This window comes from Acanthisitta chloris, unplaced genomic scaffold (assembly GCF_000695815.1).
Source record: "Acanthisitta chloris isolate BGI_N310 unplaced genomic scaffold, ASM69581v1 scaffold8624, whole genome shotgun sequence".
NCBI classification, from domain to species: domain Eukaryota; kingdom Metazoa; phylum Chordata; class Aves; order Passeriformes; family Acanthisittidae; genus Acanthisitta; species Acanthisitta chloris.
The window spans coordinates 89,992-104,003 of NW_008667685.1; positions in this window are offsets into that span (position 1 = coordinate 89,992).

The following is a 14,012-nucleotide window of genomic DNA, read 5'->3' on the forward strand; positions in this document are numbered from 1 at the left end:
GAAAGGATTAATTCTTCAGGAACTAGGCTGAAAGACCCAACTAATTGTAAAGAAAGTGCCAGACAGGTTTGACACTGAAAACTCCCCAATGGGTGTGTTCTATCACACATTAAATTCTAGTTTCTGTAGTTCTTGCTTCATTTCTTGCTTAGAAAAGAAAGGATCTTTTTCTTTTTCAAGAAGTACTGACAAATCAAATGGGACAGTTAACCTCAGCTGAGATCAGAACCCTAAAATCCTAACTCCAACCCTCATCAACCATTGATGACTCTCTAGCAGGAGCAAAGATGCTCAGAACAGTAATATACCTGTTGGGGCAGCAAGGCCAGAGAATTCACAGTATTTTCCTGGTGGACACCTTTGACATTCCTGGATAGTTTTTAGTTTTTGCCTTGGTCCAAAGGTTCCTGCAGGGCAGCTGTGCTGAGAGCTCCTGGTTGTCCCTGGTGGGCAGTAAAAGCCTTGTGGGCAGGGGTAAAGGGTAAAATCAATAAGTGGCCCTTGCTGGCTGTCACAGAAATAACCTGCAGGGAGACAGAGGGAAGAAAGCTAAATTAGGCACCAGGAGATATGAGCTGCAGAGGTGCTGCTCCCTAGAAAAGAACAGGTTCTCCCAGGCACACAAAGCACTTCACTGGCCACTCAAAAATAAACCTACTGCTGACCTGAAATCACTATTGATGTGACTCACACTGCTGCTGGCTCCAATATATATCAAAGCTCTCCACTTGCTGCACTCTTCAGAAGGGAATTCACCACCCAGTGGTCCCCAGAACACAGGTCAAAACTTATAAGGTGACACAGGTCAAAACTTATAAGGTGACACAGGAAAACACTGAGGGACACAACACTGATCTCTGTTTCTGAGTTATTGAAACCCTTCAAAGTTTTCCCACTGAACATCTGAGTTTTCCTTTGTCAGTAATGAAACTGTTTAGAATACAAAGACATTCCCATTTCTGCTTTCACATTGGAGCTGCTTTCACCTCTAATGGCCTTTTCACACAGAGACAGATCTTTCTCCTCCAGTAAAGAAACTACCAAGACAGACAGCAAGTCTCTAGACTTTGATCCATTGGAAGGCTCAAGAGTCAATATCAAGCAGCCACTCTGGAATGAGGGAAACACAGGATAACATTGGGATATTGAGAAACATAACTCCTATTTCTTGGATGCCTGTGCAGCCTACAGCATCCCTAACTCCTGTCACATCTCCCAGCAGGGAAATGGCTTTTCCACTCTCAACAGCAACTCACAGTAGGACATTTATCTTGAATTTGCCCAACACACACAAACCCATGATCCTTTGAGCATGTCCCCAAAAGACTTGGTCAGCCTGGAGTGTAGTTACTCCCCACTTACCCTCCCAGCACTCCCCAGTTGGGGCACTGAGCCCAGGTTCCTCACAGTAGAAGCCAGAGGGGCAAGGTTGGCACTCTGAAAGTGATCTCCTCCCTGGAAGGCTGGAAAAGGTGCCAGCTGGGCAGGGCTGGGGTACTGCTGATGCTGCAGCTGTGAGAGCAGAAGCAAAGCAGAGAGAAATGAGCAATGAAAGCATGAACGAGATGGGTTGGATGAACACACAGCAGCATGGGGACACAGCAGCACTGGAGGCTTGTTTTTCACTCACAGATCAAGCAGTGCTGCATGGGAGAGGACAGACATCATTAGCTTCATTTCACCCAGGGAAATAGAGGTGAAGCCAATTACATTCTAAAGACAGACAAGTTTAGGTGTTGAGATGAAGGTGTCACCTACCACTTTCAATAAACAGGCCAGGGGAAGGATTAGGGGAAGAATTTGGGATTTGGGGCAATCTGGGGCTTGCTGGGTGCCCAGCAAGTTGGTACCATACTCTCACAATCAGCTATCAGTGTTTCAGGTATTACAAGACATGAAAGTTTCAGTATTTCAGGGATTATGTGACACAAAACCTTCACCCCTGAGAGCTGCTGGATACGTACTGCAGTAAGTTCCCACAGGGCAGATGTTCCCAGTCACAGCATCTGTTGGCTTTGGGAGAGCTGCTGCCCCTACACAGTAAAACCCAGCAGCACATTCACCACTGGGAGCAGACAGACCTGGAAGACAGACAGAATGATGCCACTCGAAGTGCTAAGACAAAAGGAGAAAAGCAGGAAAAACAACTGCTCAGAGCCTCCCCCAGGGAAGACACCACAGACACTCTGCAGGCACTGTTAGAGCTCTGTGCAAGTATCAGGAGAAAACAATTCCTATTGTCAGGAAGTATTTCAGTCAGTGTTTCAGCATCTGCAGATGCAGAGAATGCAGGGAAGTCTGACAGGAGGACACCTTGATCCTCCCCACTTATGAACCTATAATAACATGGGTCACACTGGTCCTCTGGAGATGGGAACAAGGCCACAGAGACAATGTGACTCACTAAAGGTCACACAGCAACTTCTGAACAAAATCAGGTTTAACCACCCAGAACCAGACTTAGCTTTAGGGTTCTCTAAAGAGGCAAAATCAGGTTTAACTACCCAGAACTAGACTTAGCTTTAGGGTTCTCTAAAGAGTTCTTAAGCAGCAAACATGCCCTTGTTCACAAAATGCCTTTATTTTTGCTCCCCTCAAAATAGATCTCGTTCTCCAAAGACTAACCTGAGACATTGCAATAAAACCCTGAGGGGCAAGGGAGAGGCTCTGGGCTCCCCCTGGGGCAGTAAAAACCAGCTGTGCACTTTCCTCCAGTGGCAGTGGCTGGGCAGAGACAGTTGGCATTGGTGTAGTTATCCAGATCAAAAGGCTGTGAGGTCCAAGCAGCTGAGACACAAAACCAACCTGAGAACAGAAAACATGACTGAGAAGTTCTAGCAATGACAGTGCTCCAGAAATGATCCTGGATAAACCAGCTAGGATGGCTTTGCATGTCAGGTCTGCACAGCACAGCCATAAGCACACAGAATATGGGACAGACTAATACCACCAAAGTTCAACACCATCATGGCACAATTTCCCATGCAATAACATTTCTATATGATACCACATGGGCAAAGATGGTAAAAGATCTTGTAACCTTAAATTCAATGCTTTTGCTTTATGGTCACAGGGCTCAGTTCAGCTGCCTAAGCAGGTTGAGAAGACAGATGCAGAGACTGCTGGTGGCTACCAAACACATCCTACATGAGGTCTAGGCCCATCTAAATCAGCAGATGAAGGTTAGGTGGATGCTCAAGGTGTCTTCAATTGTACTAGATGCCTACAGTTAGGCAAGTGAATCCAGCAAACAGACTGGAAGGGCTGTGAAAAACTGTGGGATAGTGGCATCAGCCTCCCAAATACACTGTCCCCAAGTGCTGTGCAACATAACTGCTCCAGACTCACCTGCATCACACTTGCCTGAGGCAGCTGTCAGGCCCTCCTTCCCACAGTAGTGCCCAGGAGGACAGGGCAAACAGCTATCCAAGCTCTGTGTCATGGGATCAGGGTTATAGTAGCCCCGTGGACAGGGAAACTCAGTGGCAAACTTAGTTCCTTTAGAATAAAGAGAGCAAGAGTTTTCATGGACTATAAGCCTTATCTTGGATATTGATCCTGCTGGATCACTTCCTAGCATCTTTACTAGTTTATCCCAGTGCTGATCCCCATGGGGCACAGCCCTTCATGGCCAGCACAGTCTCCTGGTGCTGTTTCATTTGCCTGTGAGAGAGTTAAGCAACAGCCTCACAGGGTTTAAAACACAGATGTTTTTCTTCTGTGAAGAATCAGACTGACACCTAAATGTTTTGTACACAGTGATCATTTCTCTCCTTTAAAAAGAAGGATGTTGCAGCCTGGCTAGTGGATTGTCTTATCCCCAGGGCCCATCTCACCTTTGGGGCAGTAAAATCCAGCTGGGCAAGGACTTGTGCTGTAGCTGGTGGTGTTCTCTGGGCAGTAGTAGCCTGCAGCACAAGGGAAGCAAGCAGCCTGCCTGGTGAGGTTGTTGTAGGTCCCAGCATGGCAGGGTAAGGGCAAACTGGTTCCTTCTGGGCAGAAGTGGCTCACAGGACAAGGACCTCCTTTCTCCCACAGCCCTAAGGCACAGAAGTAGAAGAGGCATGTTCAGCAAAGGGAGATGCTGAGGGAGAGACAATGCCAACCAAAGGGGCTAAAACCTCACTGATGAAAATCTTGCCTTCTCTGGGATCCCAGAGAACAGATCCAGAGGATGCACAACACAGTAACCAGCCAGAGCACTATGTCCCAACTTTGGAATTATTCAGTGCTGTGTCACCATGTCTCTTCCCTTCTTGCTCCACAGGCAAAGTCACAACAAACCATATTTAACAGGTCAGCTTTCCAAACCCTCCACTTCACATGTGTTCTGGAAAATATGGAATTGTCCACTGGGGACTTGGAACTCTTCCCTGGAAAGGATTATTTCTGAGACACACTAGAATGACAAGGGAGAACTAAGCTGTGTCCATTACACACATAACCCAGTGCTCAGTGCAAACATCTCATTTGATAGCACAAACCAACTGCTTCTTCACCCCTGGCATATATGCACTGGTACAAACCCCTCAAACAAAACTAACACAGGGGCCTGGGTGACTGAGAGAAGGCTGGAGCAGGAACACTGGGGGGAAAAGTGACATTTTTAAAGCTACCTGTTGCCAAAACCCCCAAGTGTGTGTTTCCTCAGTGCAGCTCACCAGGTGGTGATGGTGTGGATGCCCCAGGCAGGCAGTAGTACCCAGGTGAGCAGGGTCCTGAGGGTGCTGTGAGGCCAGTGGAGCTGCAGTAATGGCCAGATGGACATGCTGTGCAGCTGGAGTCCTGCCAGTTGTAGAGCCTGAGAGGGACATAAGCAAGGTTTGCTGTTGGCAAGTGTGCAAACTCAGCAGGTAGGTGCCTACAACTCTGGCAAAGTCAAAGTGAAAGCAACCATGAAGCTTTTATGGTCATGCAAGGACATATGTAATGAGCCTTTCTGAGCTGCTTAAAGGACTAAGGGAGAAACCACAAAGGAAAGGAAAATAATTTGCATCAGCAGACCCCAAAGCTTACCTGTCTGAGTATGTGCCCACAGGGCACTGCTGTGGGATGTTTGTGCCAGCTGGGCAGAAGTGTCCAGCTGGGCATGGGCCACCAGTGCTCATGTTTGTGGCTCCACTAGGGTTTGGGACACTTGCTCCTACATGAGGAAGATAGAGCAAAAGTATCCTGAATGATACAGGTTGTTATTCATAAGCAAATCTGTTCCTCATTCCTCAATCAACATTTCCATAGGTGAGGGAAGAGTGTGTGACTTATTTCTGATTGTAATTTAGGACAATAGATGCAGAAATCTATAGTGGAATAGAATGATTAACAGCAAGTATCAGAAGGGCCACAGCTTTTCACTTTTTCACCTCTCATTTTGCCCTCCATTCAATACCTGCTGTGCAGAAGAATCCTGGCCAGCAGGGTCCACTGGGAGAGGACAATCCCCATTCTCCACAGAACATTCCTAGAAGATCACACAGGGAAAAAGAGTATCAGTAGAAAAAAACAAGAGAGCTGCTGTGCTGCATGTATTGGAAGGCAAAGAGGAAGACTTTGAGAGAGTAACTCCCTCAGTATCAGCACAAGTGGGACAAAACCACATTCCAGCTCAGATCATGTTCTTCTGGGAAACCCTGAGTGTGACTCCAACTCTTCTGCAGAGCCTCCCAAAAACCTGTGGCTCACTGGGGACACTACCTTTGACTGTGTACTTCTATGTTAGCATTTCCTCCAGGTGAAACATGCAGAGGATTAGAGAGAGAGATAAGCAGAGATATCACCCTCTGAGACAAGTCCCTAGAGGGAGAATCAGAACACTTGGCCATTTCCTCACCTGCAGGGCACTGCTGACACCTCTCAGCACGGCTGAGGCCATAGGAGGGATTGTAAGTCCCAGGAGGACAAGGATAAAAGCTGATCCCAGTTTTCTGAGGGCAGTAGAACCCAGGAGGACAGCGACGTCTTAGCCCCTTTGAGCAGTGATACCCTGCAGGGCAAGGCAGGCATTTGTCTTGGCCTGTGAATGGGATACAGGAATTAGAAATGGAAGGAAATTCCATGAAATTGAAGGAAAACACCCTGTGCACATCTTTCCTCTGCCTGGTTATGCACTTAAAGAAGGAGAGATGGAAATCAAGTTGTCCTGGAATCCTTCCTGCAATAATTGGCTTTCAAACATGAACCTTCTCCAGGAGAAGTTTGATTCAGCAAACTTCCCAACTCTACTTTACCAGCCTTGGAGTGCCAGTAGCCTCCTCATCTGCCCATTAGGTGGCAGGCAGAACAGAGGGAAAGCTGGAAAACTGCTCACAGCCTTCTGTGCACTGTCACTGCTACAAACCTGAGCTACTGCAGGGGGAAATCATTTCCCCATGTGACACCAGGGGAAAAAAAACCACCAACCTCCCTGCTCAAACCCTTTCTCTACCCCACTCCCCACAAAATACTGAATACTAACACTGGTCAGTGGTTATCAAGACCTGCTTTGTCACAGGCACAAACTACAACCAGTGTTTCTATCTCCCTCAAGACACACTGAAGTTGCAAAGCTTCAGTTCCTGACCTGTTGCATTGGTGTATTCTCCACTGGGGCAGGGGGAAGGTGCTGCTGATCCTGCAGGGCAGAAATGTCCCCTAGGGCAGAGATCTCCAGTGACACCATCCTCTGGCTTGGCAGTCTTTGCCCTTCCTGTGCAGTAATAGCCTTAAAGCAGAAATCTTTTGAGTCCTCTCGGTTCAAACCAGCTGAATTTGTAAGTAGCTAGAGAAGTTCTGTCTTTGCCTCACCTTGTGCACAAAGTCCTACAGGAGCATCCTGGCCAGACATATTGCAGAAAAACCCAGGGGCACAAGGCAGACACCAAGTGGCATCCTGAGCTCCTCTCTGTCCATTCCAGGTGCCAGCAGGACATGGCATCTCTTTTGGGTCTATGGTGCCAGCTGGGCAATAATATCCTTGTGGGCAAAGATCTCCAAATGGAAGCCCCACCTGAAGCAAGGAAAACAAAATGAATATGGGTTATGAAAGGTTTTATAGAGCCAAAAGGTCTTGAGCAGTGTAAGACCTTCAGGACTCACAGGTGAGGAGGTGCTGGAACCTTGACTGCAGTAATATCCAGGCTGGCAATGTCCTTCTGGCTCAGCCAGCCCAGCTGTGCTGCAGTACATGCCTCCTGGGCAGGGTTTGCATGAAGCTGCTCTTACTACATCTGTGTAGGTTCCCTGCACAGAAAGAACCACTGGATGCTCCTGCCAAAGGGACTGGAAGCCTCCAGAAAATTATTACTTGATAAACAAGTCCATATTATTTGACTCTTACCACTGGACATGGGAGAGGCAAAGAACTTCCAGCCAAGCAAAAATGCCCTTTGGGACAATCCTGGGGCGCAGCCAGGCCTGGCTCACTGCAGAATGTCCCCTCTGGACAGTCCCTACAGTGAGACTGACCACAGCCCTGAAGAGAGGACATGGAAAGGACTTGGCAGATGTGGGGTCTGGCTGCTTAACATGTGAATAAATGAACTCTGCACATTCCACCACCCCCCAGGGACTCCCTACTACAAAATAACCCCTGGAGGAAGTGACCTGCAGTCCAAATGCAGCAGGTTTGGGGGGATCTGAGTAACACCTTGCACCACTAGAGCTGTGGCAGGCACAGCCCTGATCTAACACAGCAGTGAGGCACATGCACAGGGTAATTCACCTGTGCCAGGCCAAAGCCTCTGCAACACACTTCTGAACTCACACTGTGCAAGAAAAGCTGCCAAATGAGCTATAGACAACTGCCCTGGAGTGATGGATCTGATGTCCTGCCCCAAACCTGTTTAGTTCTGCACAGAGTTCTTCTGTCACAGGGTAAAAGCAAAGGAGGTGATTACCCAACTCAGCAGAAACCCAAGTCACCCTTGGTTTAAGCTGAGATCACTTGCAAACACCTCATTAATTTCTACTCACACATTTTACAGTTTCCAAGGGCTCTGCTGACCCCCCAGGGACATCACACAGTGAATACCAACACACTCACAGGCTGGAAGCTGCCAAGGGGACATGGCTCTGGCTTGAAAGCTCCTGCTAAGGAGTAATGTCCCTCCATCACCACCTGCTGAAGAGCACTTTTGGCACCTCCTGTGCAGAAGTAACCAGGTTCACATGGTCCTGAAGGAGCTTGGCTGTTTGTCCCATCACAATACAGGCTGTGTGTGGGAAAAACAAAACCCTTGGGTAGTAAAAATTCTTTGCAGCAATTCCATTTTCACTGGATAACACAGTCCCAAACGAAAAGAAAGCCCTGAGTTCTACTTGGAATCTTAGAAACCTGGTTCTTGTTTGCTTATAGGTTTTGAAAGGGAGTTACAAAGCCTTCCAAGAAGCTGTAGGTGAGGATGAGCTGTGGCAACAAACTTGAGGGTTGAGCAATCCCTTTGCAATGGGACAGAACTGAGCCATTTTCTCAGGATGACACTCACCCAGGTGGGCAGTCCAAGCACTCCTGGAGGCTCCTCAACCCACTGGTGTTGCTGTAAGTTCCTGGAGGGCAGGGGATAGGCAGAGGAGAGCCAGGTGGGCAGTATGCCCCAGCAGGACACACATCTCCTGTCACACCGTCCATAGGCACCTGGGATTGGAAAAGGTATCAGTGGAATAAATGAGGTTAAAATATTTAAGGCATCCTAGTGATGTGGACTGTGAAGATTAAAACAGACACACTGTTGTAGAGAGAACAAACAACACTGACTTAGGGGAAATGTAGCAAAAAGAATAGATGGGGATGACCTTTTCACAGTAGTAATTTCCCTGTGGCTCACACACTCTGAGTTTTTACCTGGCTACAATATTGGTTAAGGGGTGTCAGGGTTAAAGAGGGAAAAATAGGATGTGGCTACGCTCCCTTTGAGGGCATCACAAGTGCTCCTCATGCCCTGAACTTGAGTGAGAGGTGATTCTTGGAGTCACTGGGTTAATAAAAAGCATCTCAAGGGGAAAAAAAATACCACAACGGAGGACATTGAGAAAAAGAGGAGAAAAACTTGCCAACAGGACTTACAGGAGTCAGGGTCCTGCCCTGGCAGTAGAATCCAGCCTGGCATGGACCAGTTGGGCCAGTCTGTCCTGGAGAAGCACAGTAGAAGCCACTGGAGCAGGGGCTGCACTCTGAGGGTGCAGACAGCCCCTGCTTCTCACTGTATGTGCCCTCTGGGCAGGGCTCAGGCTTGGAGCTGCCTTCAGCACAGTAAAACCCCTGCAAAACAAGCCCAGCTTAATACATTTAAGGCTCTTCTCTTAAATAGATCCCCCACACAAACCTCTTCCATCAGCTGACCAAGCAAAACAACTCACTGCTGGGCAGGGTTTGGGCTCTGACATGGCAGGGGAGTCACAGTAGGAGCCAGGAGGACTTGGTTTGCAGTTGTCTTCACTCTCTGTGCTGGAATTATCCCAGAAGCTGCCAGGCATGCAGGGGAAGGAGAAGGGGAATCCAGTCCCTGGAGGGCAGTTATAGCCAGGTGGGCAATCCCCTGTCTGGAAAGCAAAACACACAGTTTGGTTGTCTTCTGCCTAGGGAAGAGGAATCTGTTCAGATTCAACACAGAAAGATCCAAACTTCATCTATAATTGGAATAACCTGGTGTTTTCTCACTGCAAGGAAATAGGGCAGAAAAGAAGGGAAAGGAAAGAATTTACAGCCTTACCAGTAAAATTCTGACCATGTAGGATAATTATTATAGGTTAGAAGGTAAAATCTTCTCATTGAGATAAGCCCTACTTGTTTTGCCTATACAGTTGTGGGGAAGATGCTCTACTTGCACACTTGGGGGAGAGCTATAAATAGGATAGAGTGACCACTTTGCTCTTAAATAAAACCATGGATTCATCCATGTGGGAGAGAATCCACCTGCATTTTCTTACTCTTAATAGAGGCTTCTTTTTTTTAACAGCTATTAATGTTTGAAGAGTTCATTCTTTCCAGAGACTGAACAATCCCAATGAGAGACTCCCAAACTCATTAGATAAGGAGCAGCACCAATTTCCTCACCTTTGAAGTTTCTTTCATAGCCTGCACTGACAGAGAGAAGGTAAGGACAAGACAGAAAACATGCATGAGGCTTCTACCATTAGCAGTTCAGCCTTTGGGGTAAAAAGTTGGGAAAATCTGTGCTATACTTACAGGTTGGGGAATTCCTGGAGGCTCCATCCCATCTCTATAGCAATACTTCCCTGCAGGGCAGGGTAAGCATTCTTCAGCACTGCTCAGCCCCCTCTGCTCACCATAAGTGCCATTGGGGCAAGGCTTAGCATGCAAACCCTTGAAATGAAAGAGGAAAATGGGTCTGTAATACAACTCCTGCAGCCCCCAAGGCAAATGTACAGCAGCTAAAGCTGTGAAGATAATTCAGATCCAACCCTCTGTATTGTATAAAGCATCTCAGAATGTGTTAGCCCAATATCATGATCTGTTTTATGTAGGGCAAATACTGCTAAGATCTGTGAACACCAAATAAAAAAAGTACAGAAAGCAGTAAAATACTGGGAAAGGCTCCCACAGCAAGGCTGATTCCAGTACAGACTGTAACTGTACAGACAGCTTGGTGAGAACAGTGAATCACAGAATCAGTGAGGTCAGAAAAGACCTTCAGGATCATCAAGTCCAACCTGTGACTGACCATCACCTTGTCAACTAGATCAGAACACTGAGTGCCATGTCCAGTCATTCCTTGAACACCTCCAGGGATGGTGATTCCACCACCTCCCTGGCCAAACCCTTCCAGTGCCTGACAACCTTTTTCATGAAGAAATGAGACACTGTCCCAGGTTGCCCAGGGAGGCTGTGGCTGCCCCAACCCTGGCAATGTTCATTCCAGGTTGGATGAGCCTTGAGCAACCTGCTCTGGTGGGAGGTGTCCCTGCCCAGGGCAGGGGGTTGGGGCTGGCTGATCTCTTCAGCTCCATTCCAACCTCTAAAATTCTATGATGATGATTCTGTGATGAAATTCCTCCTGATGTCCAACCTGAACCTCCCCTGGCACAACTGAAGGCTATGTCCAATCCCAAGGGCCCAAGCAGATGCACTTACAGTATCTCCCCGGGGACAGTAGTATCCTCTTGGACAAGCATTTGCAATGGTATCTGGGACATCTGCCTGTCCTCCTGGGCACAGAAGACCTGCTGGGCACACCATGACCAGGAGCATCACCTCCAGGCTGGTGTGTTCACTAGCACAGTAATGTCCAACACGGCAGGGCAAGCAGGAGGCTGAGCCTTGGTCCTACAACAGCAAAGGCACATGGTTTTACACTTTTAGAGTGGAAAAGAATCCTTTTGCACACTTGGCAAGTTGTGTTGAGACCCAAAACAAAGGAACGAATGCCAACAACTCTACAGCAGACCCTGTGGGAAGTGATAGCAGGACCCTGCTCCTCTAAAACATCCCTCAGTGATACCACAGGCAACACAAATTTCCATTTGGAAATTCTCCCTGACCTCTGAGCAGCAAACACCACACAAGTCAGTGCCTCCACCCTTCACAAATAAGAATCTCTGTCCCATCACAGCCTGAGGGTTATCCATGCAAAAGGTTCTGATCCTCACAACAGTTAATCCAACACCCTCTGCCAACAGGAGCAGGGGAACATATTCCCTCGTCTTTCTTTGTTACACTGAACTCCAAGTGCAAATAAGAAATAATCTAGGCCTATTTGCCCTACCTAAATCTCTATTCATCATTTCTCTCCTCTCCAAGCTCAATAAAAGGTTCCAGTGATAGCTACCAAATTTGTGTAGTGACAGAAACTGGCCTGGACAGAGGTACCAGAGTCCGTTGACAGGAGTGATGAGTCTATTTGCCATCAACAGGGAAACATGGTAATTATCACTGGAACTATTCATTACAGTTTGAGGACAGACAAATAAGAAAGAGACCTTAGCACCTGCTTCTAAGGACAGTTGTGCCATCACTGTTCTCTTCTGAATCTCCATTTGTTGTTTTACCTCTCAAAGCCAACTGATAGTTTAATTCCACTGCAACCAAACACTTCCTTTAGAGGAGGAATGAAATAGAGGTGTTTGCTCTCTGCCAGGTCAAAAATGTGTCATGAAAACATGAAGCATCTACCCAAGTGCCCAGTGCCAGACATGAGAGATGGACTGGGATTGCCAGTGCAAAGCTCTGGGGTAGGAACAGCAGCAGGAACAGAACTACACACTTGATACTTGCTCTTAGTATCATGTGTGGAGCAGCTCCAAACCTGATTGCATAGGAACATTCCCAGTGCTTCTCTAGAATAGCACTTCTACTCTTTGTAGGGCAGCACAGGTGGCCAATGTTGTTTAAAGCTCTGTCACCATCACCCCAAATTCTCAGACTCATATGCAAGGAAATGGCTCATTCCAGTGCCTCCTTTGAGGCACTCAAAGCCTCCCCTCGAGCTGCCCTTTCTGCCAAAATCAGGTCCTTATGCTGAGCAGATGACAGGATAAAATTATAGCTGCTTACTGAGAAGTTGCCAGCACCACATGTTTGAGGACTGACAGTGCCAAGCTCAGGGCAGTGATATCCTCCAGGACATGGCACACAGTCTGCAGCCACCTCTGCCCCACGTTCTGTGCGATAGGATCCTCTGCAGGAGGAAGTGCAACAGAAAGGAGAGTCACAAACAGCACCCAAGTCTCCAAGGAAAGGACAGTGCACATCTAGCCTGTATTCTTGCTGTTTTAAACAGAGAAAATGTGCCATTTCTGGAGCAAAAACCTGCCTGGCTCAGATAAAACTCACCTGGAAACACACAAGGTGAGAGGAACCTCTAGCATTTCTGGTGCAGAAAGACATGAATTTAAACCAGAAGAGTTCTGAATGCCATAAAGATACATTTTCTTCTGTACCTGTACAACTATACAGCACTTGTCCTACACTTACACTGGGCACAGCACTGGTTTGGAGGTGCCACTGGTGCAGAAAGCTCCTGGAGGACAAGCAGAGCAATCCTCCACTCTGGAATTTCCCAGCCTGGTGCTGTAAGTTCCTGCAGGGCAAGGGAACTGTGTGCTCCTCCAGGTACCTTTCCAAAGGAAAAAAAGAAGAGAGAACCACCCTAATGCAGCCTTGAAAACAGAAGGCAGTAAGGGACAAAGGAAGGCACAAAGAACAGTCTCCTCCTGTTCTTTGTTGCTATTAAATGTTTACATGATTTGCTTGCAAATACATATTTATAGATTAAAAAAAAAGCTCTGATCACAGCTCTGAGAACAACCACAACAAATCCCCATTTAGCAAATATTGTGCTGAATCTTTGCAGGAATTTTCACGTTTAGAATTGGGCTTGTATCAGGCACTTGATTGAGCATTTTATTTCTTTGCCAATTAGAGGGGAAAAGATAATAACAGAAACATGCTCAGATCAAATAGCATAAAATATTGAGTGTACAGAAGGGATAGTTTGCTCTCCAACTTCACACCACAACACTTGGATGCAAAAAATGTGTGACTTTATCAGAGTCCATAGAACTTCCAAAGGCAGAAATGAAGTCAACCTCCTTCATTGCTGCCCAAAGCTGCTTACCTTGAGGGCAGTAGTGCCCTGAGCTGCACATCCCAGTAGGGATCCGAGCTCCCCCCACACAGAACCAGCCTGCAGGGCATGGGGAACACTCCTCTGCTGAGCTCAGCCCTGTCCTGTTGCTCCAGGTGCCTGGGGCACATCTGTGCTGTGTCTGCTGCTTCGTGCCAGGTGGGCAGTAGTGACCAGCTGGGCATGGAGTGGGAGGTTTCTGTTTGCCCCCTGTTCCTGCCAACAGCAAGGCAAATGTAAGAGAAGCAATGCAGCAAAACAACTCAGTTCCCTCACTGTTTTCAGCTCTGTGGGTGACCCTGAGTTAAGCCTTGCCCTCATTTTGTGCCTTTCCTCTATTTAAAGTGGGGTAACAATCAGTACTTGCTCTGTTGATCAGAAGTTCTAACACAGAATCAGGTGCTAAAGCAATTAGGCATCAGCTCAAGTATCCTGCGTGGTGCCCTGTCCAAAAAG